At 48.3% G+C, this 19,464-nt stretch overlaps 1 protein-coding gene across 4 annotated transcripts in view; it reads right to left on the bottom strand.

The window, feature by feature from the left end:
* The window catches only part of LOC140424746 (atypical chemokine receptor 2-like), a 28,755-nt gene that overhangs the window by 8,224 nt on the left and 1,067 nt on the right, over positions 1-19,464 (bottom strand). Inside the window, exons 1-2 of one of the 4 annotated variants that reach the window (XM_072508114.1) lie at positions 13,594-13,720; positions 218-312 (exon numbers count right to left, since the gene is read on the bottom strand). The exons of 2 other annotated variants lie outside the window; for them this stretch is intronic. The gene's annotated coding sequence lies outside the window, so the exon portion shown is untranslated. Of the gene's footprint in view, positions 1-217; positions 313-13,593; positions 13,740-19,464 lie in introns of those variants that run through there. One more of the 4 variants, XM_072508116.1, reaches the window with a different exon arrangement.

Here is a 19,464-nt window from a genome sequence, read left to right as displayed (position 1 = left end):
CCTCCCCCCCCCCCCCACCTCATTCCGCTTCACCAAAAGGCAAAACTTGCATTTATATGGCACCATGCACCAGAACGTTCAAAAGCACTCTAAAGCAGAAGTAATTTTCGAAGTGCATTGGTTGTTTTAATGTAGGAAACCATTTTAATGTCTCATGTGACAGACAGCACCTCTGACAGTGTAACACTCCCTCTTTACTGCATTTAAAAATACCAACCTAGATTTAGTGCTCTGGTTTCTGGTGTGGGACTTGAACTCACAACAGTCTGGAAAGGGCTGAGCCACTAAGCCGCAGGAGAAACCATTTGAATCCTTGGATTAAGAAGGAGAAAAAGAAAGTTCAGGATTTCGGAATCTTGGTGGAATGTGTGTGTCTGCGTATGTGGTCTACGAGTGTGTGTGTCTGTATGTATGTGTCTGTGTGTGTATATGTGTGTGTCCGTGTATGTGTCCACATGTGTGTGTGTGTGTCTATGTGTCTGTGTATGTGTGCCTACGTGTATGTGTCTATGTGTGGCTGTGTATGTGTGCGACTGTGTATCTGTGTGTGCGTCTATGTATGTGTGTCCCCATCTGTGTATGTGTCATATTGTGTGCGTATCTATTGGTACCAGTGACTCACCCCCCCCCCCGCCATATGTGTGTGTCCGTGTCCGTGTGCACGTCTATATATGTGTGTGTCTGTGAGTATCCGTCTGTATGCATCTATATGTGTCTGTGTCTATGAGTGCCCATATATGTGTGTCTATATGTGTGTGTCTGTGAGTGCCCCTGCATGTGCGTCTATAGATTCATAGATTCATAGAATTTACAGTGCAGAAGGAGGCCATTCGGCCCATCGAGTCTGCACCGGCTCTTGGAAAGAGCACCCTACCCAAGCCCACACCACCCTATCCCCATAACCCAGTAAACCAGTAACCCCACTCAACCAACACTAAGGGCAATTTTGGACACTACGGGCAATTTAACATGGCCAATCCACCTAACCTGCACATCTTTGGACTTACTGGACTATATGTGAATGTCTGACCCTGTGTGTGCGTCTATATGTGTGTGTCTGTCCGTGTGTGTGTGTCTATATCTGTGTGTGTCAGTGAGTGTCCCTGTTTGTGTGCGTCTATATATGTGTGTCTGTTAGTGTCCATGTGTGTGCGTCAATATGTGTGTCTGTTAGTGTCCATGTGTGTGCGTCAATATCTGTGTGTCTGTTAATGTCCATGTGTGTGCATCAATATGTGTGTGTCTGTTGTGTCCTTGCGTCTATATCTGTGTGTCTGTGAGTGTCTGTGTGTGTGCGCCTATATGTGTGCGTCAATATGTGTGTGTCTGTGAGTGCCCTTGTGTTTGCGCCCATATGTATGTGTCTGTGTGTGTCATTGTGTGTGCTTCAATATGTGTGTGTCAGTGAGTGTGCCTGTGTGCGTCTATATGTGAATGTCTGTCCGTGTGTGTGCATCTATATGTGTGTCTGTCCATGTGTGTGTGTCTATATGTATGTGTGTGTCTGAGTGTCCGTGTGTGCGTGTCTATATGTGTGTGTGTGTGTCTGTGAGTGTCCATGTGTGTGCGTCAATATATGTGTGTCTGTGAGTGCCCTTGTGTTTGCGCCCACATGTGTGTGTCTGTTGTGTCCTTGCGTCTATATCTGTGTGTCTGTGAGTGTCTGTGTGTGTGCGCCTATATGTGTGCGTCAATGTGTGTGTGTCTGTGAGTGTGCCTGTGTGCGTCTATATGTGAATGTCTGTCCGTGTGTGTGCATCTATATGTGTGTGTGTCCGTGTGTGTGTCTATATGTATGTGTGTGTCTGAGTGTCCGTGTGTGCGTATCTATATGTGTGTGTGTCTGTGAGTGTCCATGTGTGTGTGCGTCTATATGTGAATGTCTGTCCGTGTGTGTGCATCTATATGTGTGTGTGTCCGTGTGTGTGTGTCTATATGTATGTGTGTGTCTATGAGTGTCCGTGTGTATGCGTTTATATATTAATGTCTGTCCATGTGTGTGCATCTATGTGTGTGTGTCTGTAAGTGCCCATGTGTGCGTCTATATGTGTGTGTCTGTGAGTGTCCGTGTGTGCGTGTTTATCTGTGTGTGTCTGTGAGTGTCCTTGTGTGTGATTCTGTAGGTGTGTGTGTGTGTCTGTGAGTGCCCGTGTGTGCGTGTCTATATGTGCGTGTGTCTGTGAGTGTCCTTGTGTGCGCGCCTATATGTGTGTGTCTGTAAGTGCCCGTGTGTGCATGTCTATATGTGTGTGTCTGTGAGTGCCCATGTGTGCGTCTATGTGTTCGTGACTGGGTGTCCTTGTGTGTGCGCCTATATGTGTGTGTCTGTAAGTGCCCATGTGTGCGTCTATATGTGTGTGTCTGTGAGCCCGTGTGTGCGTTTATGTGTGTGTCTGAGTGTCCTTGTGTGTGCGCCTATATGTGTGTGTCTGTAAGTGCCTGTGTGCGTCTATATGTGTGTGTCTGTGAGCCCGTGTGTGCGTCTATATGTGTGTGTCTGTGAGTGTCCGTGTGTGTGCGCCTATATGTGTGTGTCTGTGAGTGCCCGTGTGTGCGTCTAAACGTGTGTGTCTGGGAGTGTCCGTGTGTGTGCATCTAAACGTGTGTGTCTGTGAGTGCCCGTGTGTGCGTCTATATATGTGTGTGTCTGTGAGCACCCATGTGTGTGCGCCTATATGTGTGTGTGTGTCTCTGAGCGTCCATGTGTGTGCGCCTATATGTGTGTGTGTGTGTCTGTGAGCGTCCATGTGTGTGCGCCTATATGTGTGTGTGTGTGTCTGTGAGTGTGCGTCTGTATAAGAATGTCTGTCCACGTGTGTACGTCTATATGTGTGTGTGTGTGAGCCCGTGTGTGCGTCTATATGTGTGTGTGTCTGTGAGCGTCCATGTGTGTGCGCCTATATGTGTGTGTCTGGGAGTGCCCGTGTGTGTGCGTCTATATGTGTGTCTGCGAGTGCCCGTGTGTATGCGTCTATATGTGTGTGTCTGTGAGCGTCCGTATGTGCGTCTAAACGTGTGTGTCTGTGAGTGCCCGTGTGTGTGCGTCTAAACGTGTGTGTCTGTGAGTGCCCGTGTGTGCGCGTCTATATGTGTGTGTGTCTGTGAGCGTCCATGTGTGTGCGCCTATATGTGTGTGTGTCTGTGAGTGCCCGTGTGTGTGCGTCTATATGTGTGTGTGTGTGCCTGTGTGTGTGCGTCTATATAAGAATGTCTGTCCGCGTGTGTATGTCTATATGTGTGTTTCTGTGAGTGTCATTGTGTGTGCGTCTATATGCGTGCGTCTGTGAGCCCGTGTCTGCGTCTATATGTGTGTGTCTGTGAGTGTCCGTGTGTGTGCGCCTATATGTGTGTGTCTGTGAGTGCCCGTGTGTGCGTCTCAACGTGTGTGTCTGGGAGTGTCCGTGTGTGTGCATCTAAACGTGTGTGTCTGTGAGTGCCCGTGTGTGCGTCTATATATGTGTGTGTCTGTGAGCACCCATGTGTGTGCGCCTATATGTGTGTGTGTGTGTCTGTGAGCGTCCATGTGTGTGCGCCTATATGTGTGTGTGTGTGTCTGTGAGTGTGCGTCTGTATAAGAATGTCTGTCCACGTGTGTACGTCTATATGTGTGTGTGTGTGAGCCCGTGTGTGCGTCTATATGTGTGTGTGTCTGTGAGCGTCCATGTGTGTGCGCCTATATGTGTGTGTCTGTGAGTGCCCGTGTGTGTGCGTCTATATGTGTGTCTGCGAGTGCCCGTGTGTATGCGTCTATATGTGTGTGTCTGTGAGCGTCCGTATGTGCGTCTAAACGTGTGTGTCTGTGAGTGCCCGTGTGTGTGCGTCTAAACGTGTGTGTCTGTGAGTGCCCGTGTGTGCGCGTCTATATGTGTGTGTGTCTGTGAGCGTCCATGTGTGTGCGCCTATATGTGTGTGTGTCTGTGAGTGCCCGTGTGTGTGCGTCTATATGTGTGTGTGTGTGCCTGTGTGTGTGCGTCTATATAAGAATGTCTGTCCGCGTGTGTATGTCTATATGTGTGTTTCTGTGAGTGTCATTGTGTGTGCGTCTATATGTGTGTGTCTGTGAGCCCGTGTGTGCATCTATATGTGTGTGTGTGTGTCTGTGAGTGTCCGTGTGTGTTCGTCTATATGTGTGTGTGTGTGTCTGTGAGTGCCCGTGTGTGTGCGTCTATATGTGTGTGTGTCTGTGAGTGTCCGTGTGTGTGCGTCTATATGTGTGTGTGTGTGCCTGTGTGTGTGCGTCTATATAAGAATGTCTGTCCGCGTGTGTATGTCTATATGTGTGTTTCTGTGAGTGTCATTGTGTGTGCGTCTATATGTGTGTGTCTGTGAGCCCGTGTGTGCGTCTATATGTGTGTGTGTGTGTCTGTGAGTGTCCGTGTGTGTGCGACTATATGTGTGTCTGTGTCTGTGAGTGTCCGTGTGTGTGCGTCTATATGTGTGTGTGTATGTCTGTGAGTGGCTGTGTGTGTGCGACTATATGTGTGTGTGTGTGTGTCTGTGAGTGTCCGTGTGTGTGCGTGCGTCTATATGTGCGTGTGTCCGTGAGTATCCTTGTGTGTGTGTCTATGTGTTTGTCTGTCTATGTGTGCACATCATAGAATTTACAGTGCAGAAGGAGGCCATTCGGCCCATCGAGGCTGCACCGGCTCTTGGAAAGAGCACCCCACCCAAGGTCCACACCTCCACCCTATCCCCATAACCCAGTAACACCACCCAGAGTAACCCACATGCTCCCCCTTTTGTTAAATAACCCGAGGCACTCACTATCTACATGAAGTTAAGTCATTTGGTGGATTGCTAGGGGCTCCGTTGATTTGTGTAGAAAGTTACCCAGAATTTTAAAAATGTTTTCATTGGAAATGAAAAGCCAGAATGACAAGAATAGGAATCGGAGCAGGAATAGGAGTAAGACCCTCAAGTCTGCTCCACCATTCAACTGGCCTATGCTTGATCATCCACCTCAATGCCACTTTGCCTACTATCCCCGTACCCCTTGGCATCTTTAATAACTATGTGAAGTTACTGGAGTATAAGAATGCAGAAGTTATGCTGCAACTTTACAAAATCCTGGTTAGACCCCACTTGGCACCACACCTTAGGAAGGATATTTTGGCCCTGGAGGGAGTGCAACACACAATCATAGAATTTACAGTCGAGTCTGCATCGAGTCTGCACCGGCTCTTGGAAAGAGCACCCTACCCAAGCCCATACCCCCACCATATCCCCCATAACCCAACCCAACACTAAGGGTAATTTTGGACACTAAGGGCAATTTAGCATGGCCAATCCACCTAACCCGCACATCTTTGGACTGTGGGAGGAAACCGGAGCACCCGGAGGAAACCCACGCAGACACGGGGAGAACGTGCAGACTCTGCACAGACAGCGACCCAAGCCGGGAATCGAACCTGGGACCCTGGAGCTGTGAAGCAATTGTGCTAGCCACTATGCTACCGTGCTGCCCACGGTAAAACTATGTTTTAGTAAACATAGGTTTACTAAAATGATACTCGGGCTTCAGGGGTAGAGTTATGACGAGAGATTACACAATTAGGCTTGTTTTCTCTAGAATTTAGAAAGTTAAGGGGTGATCTGGTCGAAGACTTCAAGGTATTGACAGGGTAGATAAAGATAAACTGTTTCCACCAATGAGAGATTCTAGAGATTCTAGAACTAGGGAAGCACATCTCCACACAATAGGGGTTGAGGTTTGGAATCTCTTCCACAAATAGCAGTTGATTCTCCATCAGCTGTTAATTTTAAATCCGAGATCGATAGAATTTTGTTCAGCAAAGATATTAAGGGACATGGGCCAAAGGCAGGTAGATGGAGTTCAGTCACAGATCAGCCATATTCTCATTAAATGGTGGAGCAGTCTCGAGGGGCTGAATGGCCTCCTCCTGTTCCTATGTTGCTATAGAGTAAAACAACACCTGCAGGAAAGGAGAAGAGAAATTAGAATTTTACATATTTTGACCCCTCCCAGTTACTGTGAAAGGACTCTCTGTGGTCTGAACCTTCGACTTCAGAGCCACAGTAAAGATGGAGCAGAAAGGCACACTAACCACACCCAATCTGTCCTCTGTGAGAGGCCGGACTTCTGCTGCCCACACGAGGGGATAAACAGAAATTACTTCCAGTACGCATCCTCATCGAATATACAACCCCCCCCCCGCCCACCGAACCCCCTCCCAACCCCATCTTCAACCTCCATCAAATAGCCCCTGTCTATTGGATGCACATTGAGTGATGCGGCTATTGGGTTTTAAGAAGACAATTCCCTCTCGGGATGTGGCCATTTATGGCCCTCCATAGTTGCCCTGGAGGTGGTAGCGAAGAACCACCTTCTTAAACTACTGCAGTCTGTGGGGTAAAGCGCTGCTAGCTTAGGACGACCAGGGTTTTGGCAATGAAGGAATAGTAATAATAATAATGATTAGTGTCACAAGTAGGCTTACATTAACACTGAAATGAAGTTACTGTGAAGATCCTCGAGTTACCACATTCCGCCGCCTGTTCGGGTACACGGAGGGAGCATTCAGAATGTCCAAATTACCTAACAAACACATCTTTCGGGACTTGTGGGAGGAAACCGGAGCACCCGGAGGAAACCCACGCAGACACGGGGAGAACGTGCAGACTCTGCACAGGCAGTGTCCCAAGCCGGGAATCGAACTCGGGACCCTGGAGCTGTGAAGCAACAGTGCTAGCCACTGTGCTACCGTGCCGTCCATATATATGTCCAAGTCAGGGCAGAGTTTGACTTGGGTGGAAGTTGGAACTTGTGCTGTTCCTATGCACCTGCTGCCCTTGTCCGGGAGCTAAACAGACCAAACGCAGCTTTGTTGATGCTTGCATGATTGTTCTCCCTCATTGAAGGTTGCTTCCTTCCCACGTAGCGTCAGCATCATTGTATTTATTTGTAACTGTGGGCACAGGAAGAAACACTCGGCCTCTATTTTAAGTTCACTGGACAGCTGACTGGTGGATGATTTTGGAATTGTTGGTGCGATAAGGCTCATGATATTGTAACAATGAATAAATGAGTAAAGGATGAGGAACAATGATTGCACGTGATGCCAAAAGTGTAAAGGCGAAGAATGCAACATGAATGGGAAAAAAGAGCCCTTGAAATGAAGAATGCATTCTACCTCTTGGCTCATTTTGTTAATTGTTCATTTTGTTCCAATTGTTAATGAATTATATTTGTCCCCACAGATGTGCTACATCCGCCAACTTGTTTCCATTAAGGGTCGTTGAATAGAACCATGGTTTCCATCACAGACACTCTCGAGTGAGAGAACTCTTTTCACAAAGAATTATTTTAATTTATTCTTTCCAAGGATGTGGGCACCGCTGGCTGGACCAGCATTTGTTGTCCATCCCTAATTGTCCTTGAACTAAATGCTTCACTCGCTCATTTCAGAGGGCAGTTAGGAGTCAAACACATTGCTGTGGGTCTGGAGTCACATGTAGGCCAGACTGGGTAAGGACGGCAGATTTCCTTCCCTGCAACATGGTGGCCTCACGACGCTGAGGTCCCAGGTTCAATCCCGGCTCTGGGTCACTGTCCGTGTGGAGTTTGCACATTCTCCCCGTGTCTGTGTGGGTTTCGCCCCCACAACCCAAAGATGTGCAGGATAGGTGGATTGGCCACGCTAAATTGCCCCTTAATTGGAAAAAATGAATTTTCTTTTTTATAAAAGAAAAGATTTCCTTCCCTGAAGGACGTTAGTGAACTTGATGAGTTTTTACAACAATTGACCATAGTTCCATGGCCACAATTACTGAGACTAACTTTATATGTATGGGGCAGCACGGCCGTGGTTAGCACTGTTGCTTCACAGCTCCAGGGACCCGGGTTCGATTCCCGGCTTGGGTCACTGTCTGTGCGGAGTCTGCACGTTCTCCCTGTGTCTGCGTGGGTTTCCTCCGGGTGCTCCGGTTTCCTCCCACAAGTCCCGAAAGACGTGCTTGTTAGGTGAATTGGACATTCTGAATTCTTACTCTGTGTACGCGAACAGGCGCTGGAGTGTGGCGACTGGGGGATATTCACAGTAACTTCATTGCAGTGTTAATGTAAGCCTACTTGTGACAATAAAGATTATTATTATTATATGTATAGGACTTTGGTTAGGCCACATTTGGAATACTGCGTGCAGTTCTGGTCGCCACATTATCAGAAGGATGTGGATGCTTTAGAGAGGGTGCAGAGGAGGTTCACCAGGATGTTCCCTGGAATGGAGGGTGCTAGCTATGAAGAAAGGTTGAGTAGATTAGGATTGTTTTCGTTGGAAAGACGGAGGTTGAGGGGGAACCTGATTGAGGTCTACAAAATTATGAGAGGTATGGACAGGGTGGATAGCAACAAGCTTTTTCCAAGCGTGGGTGTGTCAATTACAAGGGGTCACGATTTCAAGGTGCGAGGGGGAAAGTTTAAGGGAGATGTGCGTGGAAAGTTTTTTACGCAGAGGGTGGTGGGTGCCTGGAACGCTTTGCCAGCGAGATGGTAGAGGCGGGCACGATAGCATAATTTCCGATGCATCTAGACAGATATATGAATGGGCGGGGAACAGAGGGAAGTAGATCCTTGGAAAATAGAAGACAGGTTTAGATAAAGGATCTGGATCGGCGCAGGCTGGGAGGACCGAAGGGCCTGTAATTTTCTTTTTGTTCTTTGTTCTATATTCCAGATCTTTTTTATAGTTAGCTGAATGCAAATCTCACCAGATGCTGTGGTGAGCATTAGCCCAGGCTTCTGGATTACTTGCCCAATGACAAAATGAGAAACATTAGGAACATAGGGACAGGAGTAGGCCATTCAGCCCCTCGAGCCTGTCCTGCAAAATGGGTTGCAGCTTCAGGGAGGAAGGCTCCGCAAATGATGAGAAACGGCCGGTTTTGGGAAGGTAATGGAGGTGGAAGAGTGGGTGGGAAGGCTTTATAAATACGCAGTGGAAGCGTTCAACCCACAGTCAGAACCTCCGGTCCTGATTTTGCATCAAGTTGGGAAGTAATTTCGATGTCGCATTTCCGCTGTCAGGCCCCAGTTAATGGCCGTCATCTTTATGCCATCCTTCCTAAGGAAGTAGCAGAGCTCCGAAAGCTAGCGATTTGAAACAAACTTGTTGGACTTTAACCTGGTGTTGTAAGACTTCTTACTGTCCTACCTTGGTGTCATTGGAAAATTTAGCGACCTTACATTTGGTCCCATCATCCAAAACATTGGTGTGGGTTGTGAAAGGTTGAGGACCCAGCATTGATCCTATGGCACTACGTTCCTTATAGCTTGCCAAGCAAAAACAGGCCCATTTATCCTGACTCTGCTTCCTGTTAGCTGTTTATCAATGCTGATATATTACCCCCGACACAGTGTTTTCTCATCTTGTGTAACAACCTTTCATCTGGCACATTATCAAATGCCTTCTGGAAATCCAAATACACCACATCAACAGGTTCCCCAATATCCCCCTTCTTGTTACTTCCTCACAAATCTCGAATAAATTAGTTGAACATGATTTCCCTTTCATAAGCCCATGTTGACGCTGAACAAGTTATGATTTTCTAAGTATCCTTCTTAATAATGGATGCTAGCAATTTCCCTGGGGAAGAGGTTAGGCCAACTGGCCTATAGATTCCAGCTTTCTGCCTCCCTCCTTTCTTGAATAAAAGTGTTGCATTTGCTACTTCCCAATCCACTGGGACCCTTCCAGAATCTAAAGAATTTTGGAAGATTATAACCAATGCATCTGCTCATAGAATCATAAAATGGTTACATCACAGAAGGAGGCCATTCGATCCATCATTCCGTGCTGGCCCTGAACAAGAGCAACTCACCTAGTCAGACCCCTGCCGTTTCCCTGTACTGCCTCAAAACATTTCTCTTCAACTAATGATCCAATGATTCCCTTTTGAAAGCCAAGATTTAATTGCTTTCACGCACTCTCGCCGGGTTCCAGGTTCGAACTATTCACTGTGTAAGAATGTTTTTCCTCATGTTGCCATTGATTCTTTTGCCAATAAAACATTCATTCTGTGACTGTATTAACACTATCCTGTATTTGTTCATGGCCCTTCTCTGTAATAACTAAAACCCTGATGTTCACAAATAGAGAAATTGCACTTCCAGTTCTTGCGCCCACAGTGGTCCCAGCACCAACCTCTGTACAACACTATTTCCCCCTTTCGCCAGTCTGACTAGCAATACTTTACCCTCACTCTCTGCTCCCTTCTAATCCGATGGTTTAATTGAGGCTCGTTAACTGTTTATTCGTTTCCTACAATACAGTATTTGCATTCCAAATTGCCCAGTCTGTTTGAGTCGACATTGTCTAACTTTTCCCGCAATTTGCAGAGCTGTGTAACAGCGCAGAGATCCACAGTGCTTAATGTTGTGGTGGAGAGGAGTTAGAGTGTTTTGGAACTATGAAGTGTCACAGAAAATAAGGAGGCCATTTAGCCTGGCAAGTCTGTGCCAGCTCTTTCAACATACACTCTCATTCCCCGACTCTTGTCCCCATAGCGTTGTAATTTGTTTTAATACTTATCCAATTGCCTTTGACTATTTCCCTTTCACAATTGAGTCTATAGCCACAACCCTTTATAAACTATAACCACTTAATGCGTTTTTAAAAAAACGGGTTGCCTCTACTTCCATTTCCAAACATCTTAAATCTGGTTATTGTCCCTTCCGACATGAGAAATAGTTTCTACCTATTTACTAGCTATTTTATCTTTCTATTTACTCCATCATCTTGTTCCCGATCATCTATGTGTAAGTTTGGAAAGTGCCCATGATATCCAACTGACCTACCTTAACCAAATCTACTGGAGCTTCATCGTATGACCTTATTATAATTTCCACCAGCCTGATCCCCTCAAACATCCTTTCCCTTATTTTTTTTAATTCATTCTTTCTCATCTAACATGGCCAGCATTTGTTGCTTATCCCTAATTACCCTGGAGGGCAATTAGGAGTCAACCACATTGACTGGTAGAGACCAGGGACCATGCCCAAATGGGTTGTAGTAGACTGCTCCCCCATTTCAGTTTCTTAAAAGTCTTTTTGTTACAGTTTTACCTAAACCTCAGCCCCACGCTCCTGCTCTACGGACACCCGGTGCGGAGAGGAGCGGGGTAGGAGGAGGACCTTCTCGTGAACCCCTCCTGGCACTGACCAAACCCGTCATAAACAGGTCCAGGCAGTGGGTGACCGAGGGGGGCCGTCCGACCTGACTGTCTGCCCCTCTTCATTCGTGGCTGGGTGTTCCTATAGAGGGAGCACATGGAGTTCACGGGCACCGTCAAGGCCTTCCGTGTTGGTGGGCACCATGGGGACTCATCGCCCCTCTTAATCAGGTTTCGGTTCAATTTTTTAAGTTTAATTTATGATTTGCTTTTTCTTTCAGGCAGTATCCCTTTAAGGAGCTGTCTCTTTAGTAATGACCCTCAGCTTGTTTGATATATTTTAATTGGTTATTTGATTTATTCAAAATAGGAATCACAATGACTGGAGCCGCACGGCAGAATTCCTTTCCCGAGGGACATTAGAGAAACAGATGGGTTTTTATGACAACCGATGATAGTTCCTTGGTCACCATTACTGAGACTATCTTTAGATTTGAGAATTAGTGTGGTGGGGTTTGAATCCATGTTCCCAGGGCATTAACCTAGGCCTCTGATTACACCACCCCACTAAAATCAGTTTCATACTTTTAACTAATAAATGGAGCATTGAAAGAAAATGATAAAAACACAATTCTTTTAGAATGCCCGATGATTGTTATTCCCAGGTTTGTTCACAACAGCGGATTGGAAGATATTATACAATGTCGAGTGACTCCCAGATAATCCTGGAGGGTTGACAACCAGAAACAGACCCCTGCACACTTGTAACCCGCACTCCATGTGGGGGCAATCCCAGGCGAAGTGAGCTGGACACTCCCAGGGGGATTTATGGCACTCAGCTTTAGTATGTTCTGGAATTAGATTGAGGGAGCTGACTCTGCCACTTTCACCATCAATATGAAACTGGCAGCGTCATTACCGATCCCTCATCTACCTGCTCAGCTTCTCCTTAAATATATCCACATTATTCACCCTAACCACTCAATGTGGTAGCTAGTTCCACATTCTCACCAGTTTGACAGTGATTGCAACTGTTCAAGCAGTCTTACTTTGATAAACCGCAAAGACAGAGTAAATAAGCATTAGTACATTCACTGCTTCTCTCTGTATTTCCCTCTATCACTCCCTTGATATTCATAACCTTACTCTGCATGGTTCATTGATATTGTGGTATTGATTGAAATTTGGATTGCGCCATTTTACCCTTTGCTGCGGTCTCATAACTGGCTATAATTCCCATTGCCCTGTCCAAACCATTATCTGACATTCAATGGCATTACCATCGCTGAATTCCCCACAATCAACATCCTGAGGATTACCATTGATCAGAAATTGAACTGGACTGGTCATATTAATACTGTGGCTACCAGTGCAGGCCAAAGGCTAGGAATCCTACGTCGAGTAACTCGCCTCCTGACCCCTCCAAAGCCTGTCCACCATCTACAAGGCATAAGTCAGGAGTGTGATGGAACACTCTCCCCTTGCCTGGATGAGTGCAGCTCCAACAACACTCAAGAAGCTCAACACCATCCAGGCCAATGCAGCCCACTTGATTGGCACCCCATGCACAAACATTCACTCCCTCCACCACCCGTGCACAGTAGCTGCCGTGTGTACCATCTACAAGATGCACAGCAGGAACTCACCAAGGCTCCTTAAACAGCACCTTCCAAACCCAAACCACTACCATCTAGAAGGGCAAGAGCAGCAGATACCTGGGAACCCCACCACTTGGAGGTTCCCCTCCAAATCATTCACCATCCTGACTTGGAAATATATCGCTGCCCCTTCACTGCCGCTGGGGCAAGATCCTGGAACTCCCTCCCTAACAGCACTGTGGGTGCACCTACACCTTAGGGGCTGCAGTGATTCAAGACGGCAGCTCACCACCCCCTTCTGAAGGTCAACTCGGGATGGGCAATAAATGCTGGCCTAACCAACGACGCCCACATCCCGTAAATTAATTTTTAAAAAGTGTGTGTGGCACCTGTCACCAGTCTCCACCTCCACCTGACTGGCCCCTCCCCCTTTGATTTTTTGCACTTGGTTCCGTACTGCTCACCTATCTTTCAGAGACTTCACTCTTCACACCCCCCGCCCCCCGACCTCCGACCTGACATATTCACCGAGACCCCCTCACTCCTTAACTCCCTCAGCCTCTGCACTGAGCCACTCGTCATCCTCCATACTTTCAATTAAGTATCTTGGGGACGCTTTTCTGTGTTCCTCACACTTTGTTTTCGTCCTTCCATATTTTTACCGCAGATGGATCCCTGTAAGACGGGAACTAGGAACGCACCCGATTATGAGGTCCACGTTTTCCCTTTGAAGGCTAGTCCGTTGAGCTTGCCAGGCGCATAGAACTTCCCAGATATTTCTTTCTAGGTTCCCTGATCCGATCTGTTCCCTTTCCTGAAGACAAAAGGTAAAGAAACTCTTGTCCAGTCAGAGCGGATGATTCCTTACCTTAACAAAGCTGAAATCCACCCTGTCCTAGTTTCTTTTCAACACACACTCACTCTGCTGAAGTTTGGAATTGTCTTTTTGTCCTGAATTCAAGATTGGAAAGGAAATTTCTTTTGGTTGTGGCAATGCCCACCAATGAATATTTTCTTATTGTGATACACATTCAGTTGTGTCGTGTTGAAATCCTGATGTTTTTTTCCGAATGGAAAGTTTGAGTCCAGTGGAAAGTTCCAGTATAAATTCCAAACTAGAAGAACAGACTTTACTGTCAAAGGCATAAACATCATTCATAAAAATAAGACGTGGCTTAAATGTCCACATTTGTGAGTGTCTCTCTGTCTGTCTTCGTGGGGCAAGGTTTAGAGGGGATGTGCGAGGCAAGTTTCTTATGTAGAGGGTGGTGAGTGTCTGGCACTCGCTGCCAGGGGAGGTTGCAGATACATTAATGGCGTTCAAAAGGCATCTTGACAGACACATGGGGCGTCATTCTCCGACCCCCCCAGCGGGTCGGAGAATGGCCGTTGGCCGCCGTGAATCCCGCCCCCGCCGGTTGCCAAAGTCTCCGGTACCGGAGATTGGGCGGGGGCGGGAATCGGGCCGCGCCAGTTGGCGGGCCCCCCCGCTCAATTCTCCGGCCCGGATGGGCCGAAGTCCCACCGAGAAATTGCCTGTCCCGCCGGCGTAAATTAAAGTAGGTATTTACCGGCGGGACAAGGCGGCGTGGGCGGGCTCCGGGGTCCTGGGGGGGGGCGCGGGGCGATCTGACCCCGGGGGGTGCCCCCACGGTGGCCTGGCCCGCGATCGGGGCCCACCGATCCGCGGGCGGGCCTGTGCCGTGGGGGCACTCTTTCCCTTCCGCCTCCGCCACGGTCTCCACCATGGCGGAGGCGGAAGAGACTCCCTCCACTGCGCATGCGCGAGAAACTGTCAGCGGCCGCTGACACTCCCGCGCATGCGTCGCCCGGAGATGTCATTTCCGCGCCAGCTGGCGGGGCACCAAACGCCGTTTCCGCCAGCTGGCGGGGCGGAAATTCCTCCGGCGTCGGCCTAGCCCCTCAATGTTGGGGCTCGGCCCCCAAAGATGCAGAGCATTCTGCACCTTTGGGGCGGCGCGATGCCCGTCTGATTGGCGCCGTTTTGGGCGCCAGTTGGCGGACATCGCGCCGTTGGGGGAGAATTCCGCCCCATGGATAGGATGATTGTAGAGGGATACGGCACAAGGAAGTGCTGACTGTTTTGGCAAAGCTTGGTATCATGACCGGTACTGTGAATATCCCCTCGTCGCCACACTCTGTCGTCTGTTCGGTACACAGAGGGAGAATTCAGAATGTCCAATTCACCGAACAAACATGTCTTTCGGGACTAGTGGTAGGAAACCGGAGCACCCGGAGGAAACCCCCGTGGACACAGGGACAACATGCAGGCTCCGCACAGACAGTGACTTGAGGCGGGAATCGAACGCGGGTCCCTGGTGCTGTGAAGCAACAGTGCTAACTATTGTGCTACCGTGCCACCCAATATGGCATTAATACAGACATTGGTACTAGACATAGGAAGGACAAATGTTCAAAACACATACTCAATGAATGTCGGGCAAGTTTCAAAGGGCCTAGCATTCTTATTACACAAAGCCCAATTAATAGAGTCCAGCCATCAACAAAGCAAACACAATATTGAACTAAATGTTCAGAGCAGGATAATACAGGACAAAGAAAGCCATGATTAAACAATGGAGTGTTCTGATCAGACCATATCTTGTATATTGTGTCCACCAGTGCACTCAACTCATTCTTGGGCTGAGAGGCTTATTTTATGAGGAAAGTTTGAACAGGTTGGGCCCACACCCATTGGAGTTTAGAAGCGTGAGAGGTGATCTTAGAGAAACAGATAAGGTCCGGTACGGACATGATGGGCCGAATGGCCTCCTATTGCTCCGTAGCAATTCCGGGATCTTGCGATGCTGTGATCCCGAGGGGGATTTGATTGGGTGGATAGCAGGAGAACGTTTCCACTTGTGGGAAAGACTAGAAGTAGAGGCCACAGTTTAAGAATAAGAGGTCGACTGTTTAAGATGGAGATTAGGAGAATGTTTTTCTCTAAGGGTTCTCAGTGGGTGACCCAGAAAGCAGTGGGGGCCAGGTCACTGAATCTATTCAGGGCAGAGTTTAACAGATTGTTGATCGGCAAGCGAGTCAAGGATTGTGACAGACAGGGAAGTGGAATATAGAGAACTCTCTGGTCAGCCATGGTATTACTGAGTGGCAGAACAGGCTCGAAGGGCCGAATGGCCTACTCTTGCCCCTGAGTCCTAAGTTCCTCTGTAAAATGGAGGTTATGCAGAGAAGTGCCACAAAACTGCCCTCTATCCTTCAGAAAAGACCACGGATTGGGTTCTCTGGCCTCAGCCGTGGCGTGCGAGAATGGAAAATTTGGTGTTCCAGCCAAAACTCCATTTGCTTTCAGCGCCGGAAAATCCCAGCCGCAAACGAGGACGGAAGATTCCGGGTGACCAGGAAACCTGGGGCTGAATTTTACAGTCCTACCCCGGCTTGGAGGGGCCTTAAAATGCAGCCGACCGTTCAAAACGCGCGGCGATTTTCCGCCCCCCTCTGTGGGCTGTATTGCAGGTGGCGGAGGTGGCACCTCTGCCGCTGTTTACCAGGTTTCCCGCTGTTTGCATCCTCCGCAGAGGGGAACAGCGGGAAAGTCCCGCCAATTGATTTCAGCCGGAACGGAAAATCCCAACGATGGGAGGGACCGTAAAAGTCCGCCCATTTGGAGTCTGCAACTTCAGGAAGAGGCATTTGTGAAGTGATTTTATGGAGAGGTTTGACAAGAGTATAAATGGTACCCGTGTTTGCGTGGGTTTCCTTCGGGTGCTCCGGTCTCCTCCCACAAGTCCCAAAGACATGTTTGTTAGAACATAAAACATAGAACATAGTGCAGAAGGAAGCCATTCGGCCCATCGAGTCTGCACGGACCCACTTAGGTCCTCACTTCCACCCTATCCCCATAACCCAATAACCCCTCTTTAATATTACTGTTCACATCCCTCCTTTGCAAAGCAGAAAAAAAAGGGCACAGACAAGGTCTCCTTTATAAACCTCGGGGGATTAATCACTCCGACAGGTGGGTTTGGGTGGGAGGAGATCAGAGCTGACAAGGTGAGCAGCAGCTTGGAGATGAGTAATGAGCACAGCAGAAAGGGCTGAAGCTTATAGCAGCCGCCATGCACACTTGTGCAGTTGGTGGGGGAAACCAAGGAATTGCCCAAAGCAGCATACAGCTGGCCTGGTTCTTATTTACTCAGCACACAAGCACCACCAGGCTCCCTCCATTCAGAACAGCTCCACGCCCAAGCTCAGAACTGCCACCCCAAACAAGGCATCCACCCTGTTTGGCCTTTCTGTCTTTATTCTAAACTGTGCAGCAATACACTTTTTAACTCAATTAGTCAGACATCAAAAGCACAAGGGACCCCCAAAACAGGGATCAAAACGATACATAGAATAAGCTCTTTTTGTGGAGGACTGTTATACAAACGTTCTGACCTGTAACCAGACTGTTTTAATGTTCAGCTGTTATACGGAAGTTAAACTAAATGGGGTGTGTAAAACCTAGGCTGTAGTTTATTATACTGAGACCATACTCTGTTCCCTCGTTGTACACTATCTTGATCTCCGAACGTGACTACTGACGATACAAGAGACTCTCTGCATACAACCAACCGACCAACTCATAACAGGCTTTTAACTTATTATCAGTAGTTGAATACGCTTTTCTTAAAAATGAAGGATTTGATTTCCCAGCTTGGCTAATCCCCCCTAAGAAACGTATTTTCTTTAAGCTATAAATATTTAGTTTTCGTCTGGCAGGATGATTCATTGCCGTTTTTATTACATTTTCTCTCATCCTTTGGCTGAAGAGGTTTTTGCCGCTGAGTGGGCGAGCTCTGAGGTTAAGAAATGAAAAAATGAAGTGAAAATGAAAATCGCTCATTGTCGCAAGTAGGCTTCAAATGAAGTAACTGTGAAAAGCCCCTAGTCCCCACATTCCGGCGCCTGTTCGGGGAGGCTGGTACGGGAATTGAACCCGCGCTGCTGGCCTGCCTGGGTCTGCTTTCAAAGCCAGCGATTTAGCCCTGTACTGTACCCACCAGAAAGGACTGAATTGTTAGATTGCAGGAAGCCATCCTGACCTCGAAGAATCCCTATTCGATCTTATTGGCAGGGTTGCCTTAATTAAATGTATTTCTGGAGGTTTAATGACATGACTCACCTCCCTGTGCTCCAGCCATTTGTCACCAACACATCGAGACATACTCAACGGAATTCTCCACCAGCGGGATCCTCCGCTCCGCCGGCAGCGCACCCACACCCGCGGGTTTCCCGACGGCGTGGGGTGCCCACCATGGGGAACGCCATTGGCCGGCTGGCAGAACGGAGAGTCCCGCCCACTGCCTTCCTACGCCAATTGGAAAGCAAGAAGACTCTTCAGCCATGAAGAGAGGCTGGTGTTGTTCTCCTCAGAGCAAAGAAGGCTGAGGGGGCATATGATTGAGGTGTATAAAACTATGAGGGACACCGGTAGGGTAGGTAGGAAGGAGCTTTTCCCCTTAGTAGAGGGGTCAATAACCAGGGGGCATAGATTTAAAGTAAGGGGGCAGGAGGTTTAGAGAGGATGTGTGAAAAGCTTTTTCATCCAGAGGGTGGGGGGAGTCTGGGACTCGCTGCCGGAAAGGGTGGTGGAGGCAGGAACCCTCACAACATTTAAGAAGTATTTTGATGAGCACTCGAAACGTCCTAGCATACAAGGCTATGGACAGAGTGCTGGATAATGGGATTAGAATAGATAGGTGCTTGATGGCTGGCACAGACAGGATGGTCCGAAGGGCCTCTTTCTCTGCTGTAAAACTCTATGACTCATTAACCAATTGGATGATGTTTGACTGTCAACCAAACAGCTTCCCCCCCCCCCCCATTATCTGATAAAAGAAATAGTCTAAGAAAATGACAAAATAATATTTTTTAATGATCTAGTGATTTTTCTCCAGGGTTGCACAGTGCAGTGTCCTGGAGAATTCCTGGAGGGTTGGCAACCCCAATGTTATACACAATAGAATGGACCAGGAGCACAGCATTCAGCCCAAACTGGTGTTAATACTCCACTCAAGCTCCCTCGCCTAGATCTAGCATCACTCTTCTTCCTCCTCCCTCAAGCTTCTCCTGAACTACAATCCACACAATCCAGTTATTGAGATTAACCTTTTATTTCAGGTTAATCAACAAAATCTAATCCTCCAGTCACCACAGTGGGATTTGAATTTACATCTCTGGGCGACCAGGCTAGAAACATCGGGCCGGCTTTTCCCACCCTTCCCCCACAGCGGATTCCCCAGCGATGGGACGGGCGAGCCATGCAAAATGGCGTGGACTTCGGCAGGACCGGATGACCCCGCCAGCGCCCAATGGTGAGCCGCCTCTGCCACCAGAACACACACAGTGCCGGGAGGAGGAGGGGGAGCCAGAAATTCCCACCCATTATTACTGCGGCACCATCCCGGTTTAGCTCGGTGGGCCGGACAGTTGGTCCGTGATGCAGAGCGACACCAGGAGCGTGTGTTCGATTCCCCTACCGGCTGAGGTAATTCATGAAGGCCCCCCCCCCTCCCGCCTTCTCAACCTTGCCCCTCGCCTGAGGTGTGGTGACCCTCGGGTCAAACCACCACCAGTCAGCTCTCCCCCTCAAAGGGGAAAGCAGCCTATGGCCACTGGGACCATGGGGACTTTACTATCGCCCAGCTGGCTCCTTACTATTAGGCAAGAGGTTGTAATTGCAAAGGTGAAAAATATTACCAGCCGCCCCGTGGGG

The sequence above is a fragment of the Scyliorhinus torazame genome, chromosome 6 (genome assembly GCF_047496885.1).
Source record: "Scyliorhinus torazame isolate Kashiwa2021f chromosome 6, sScyTor2.1, whole genome shotgun sequence".
Lineage (NCBI taxonomy): Eukaryota > Metazoa > Chordata > Chondrichthyes > Carcharhiniformes > Scyliorhinidae > Scyliorhinus > Scyliorhinus torazame.
This window is presented reverse-complemented; position numbering and strand designations above follow the sequence as displayed.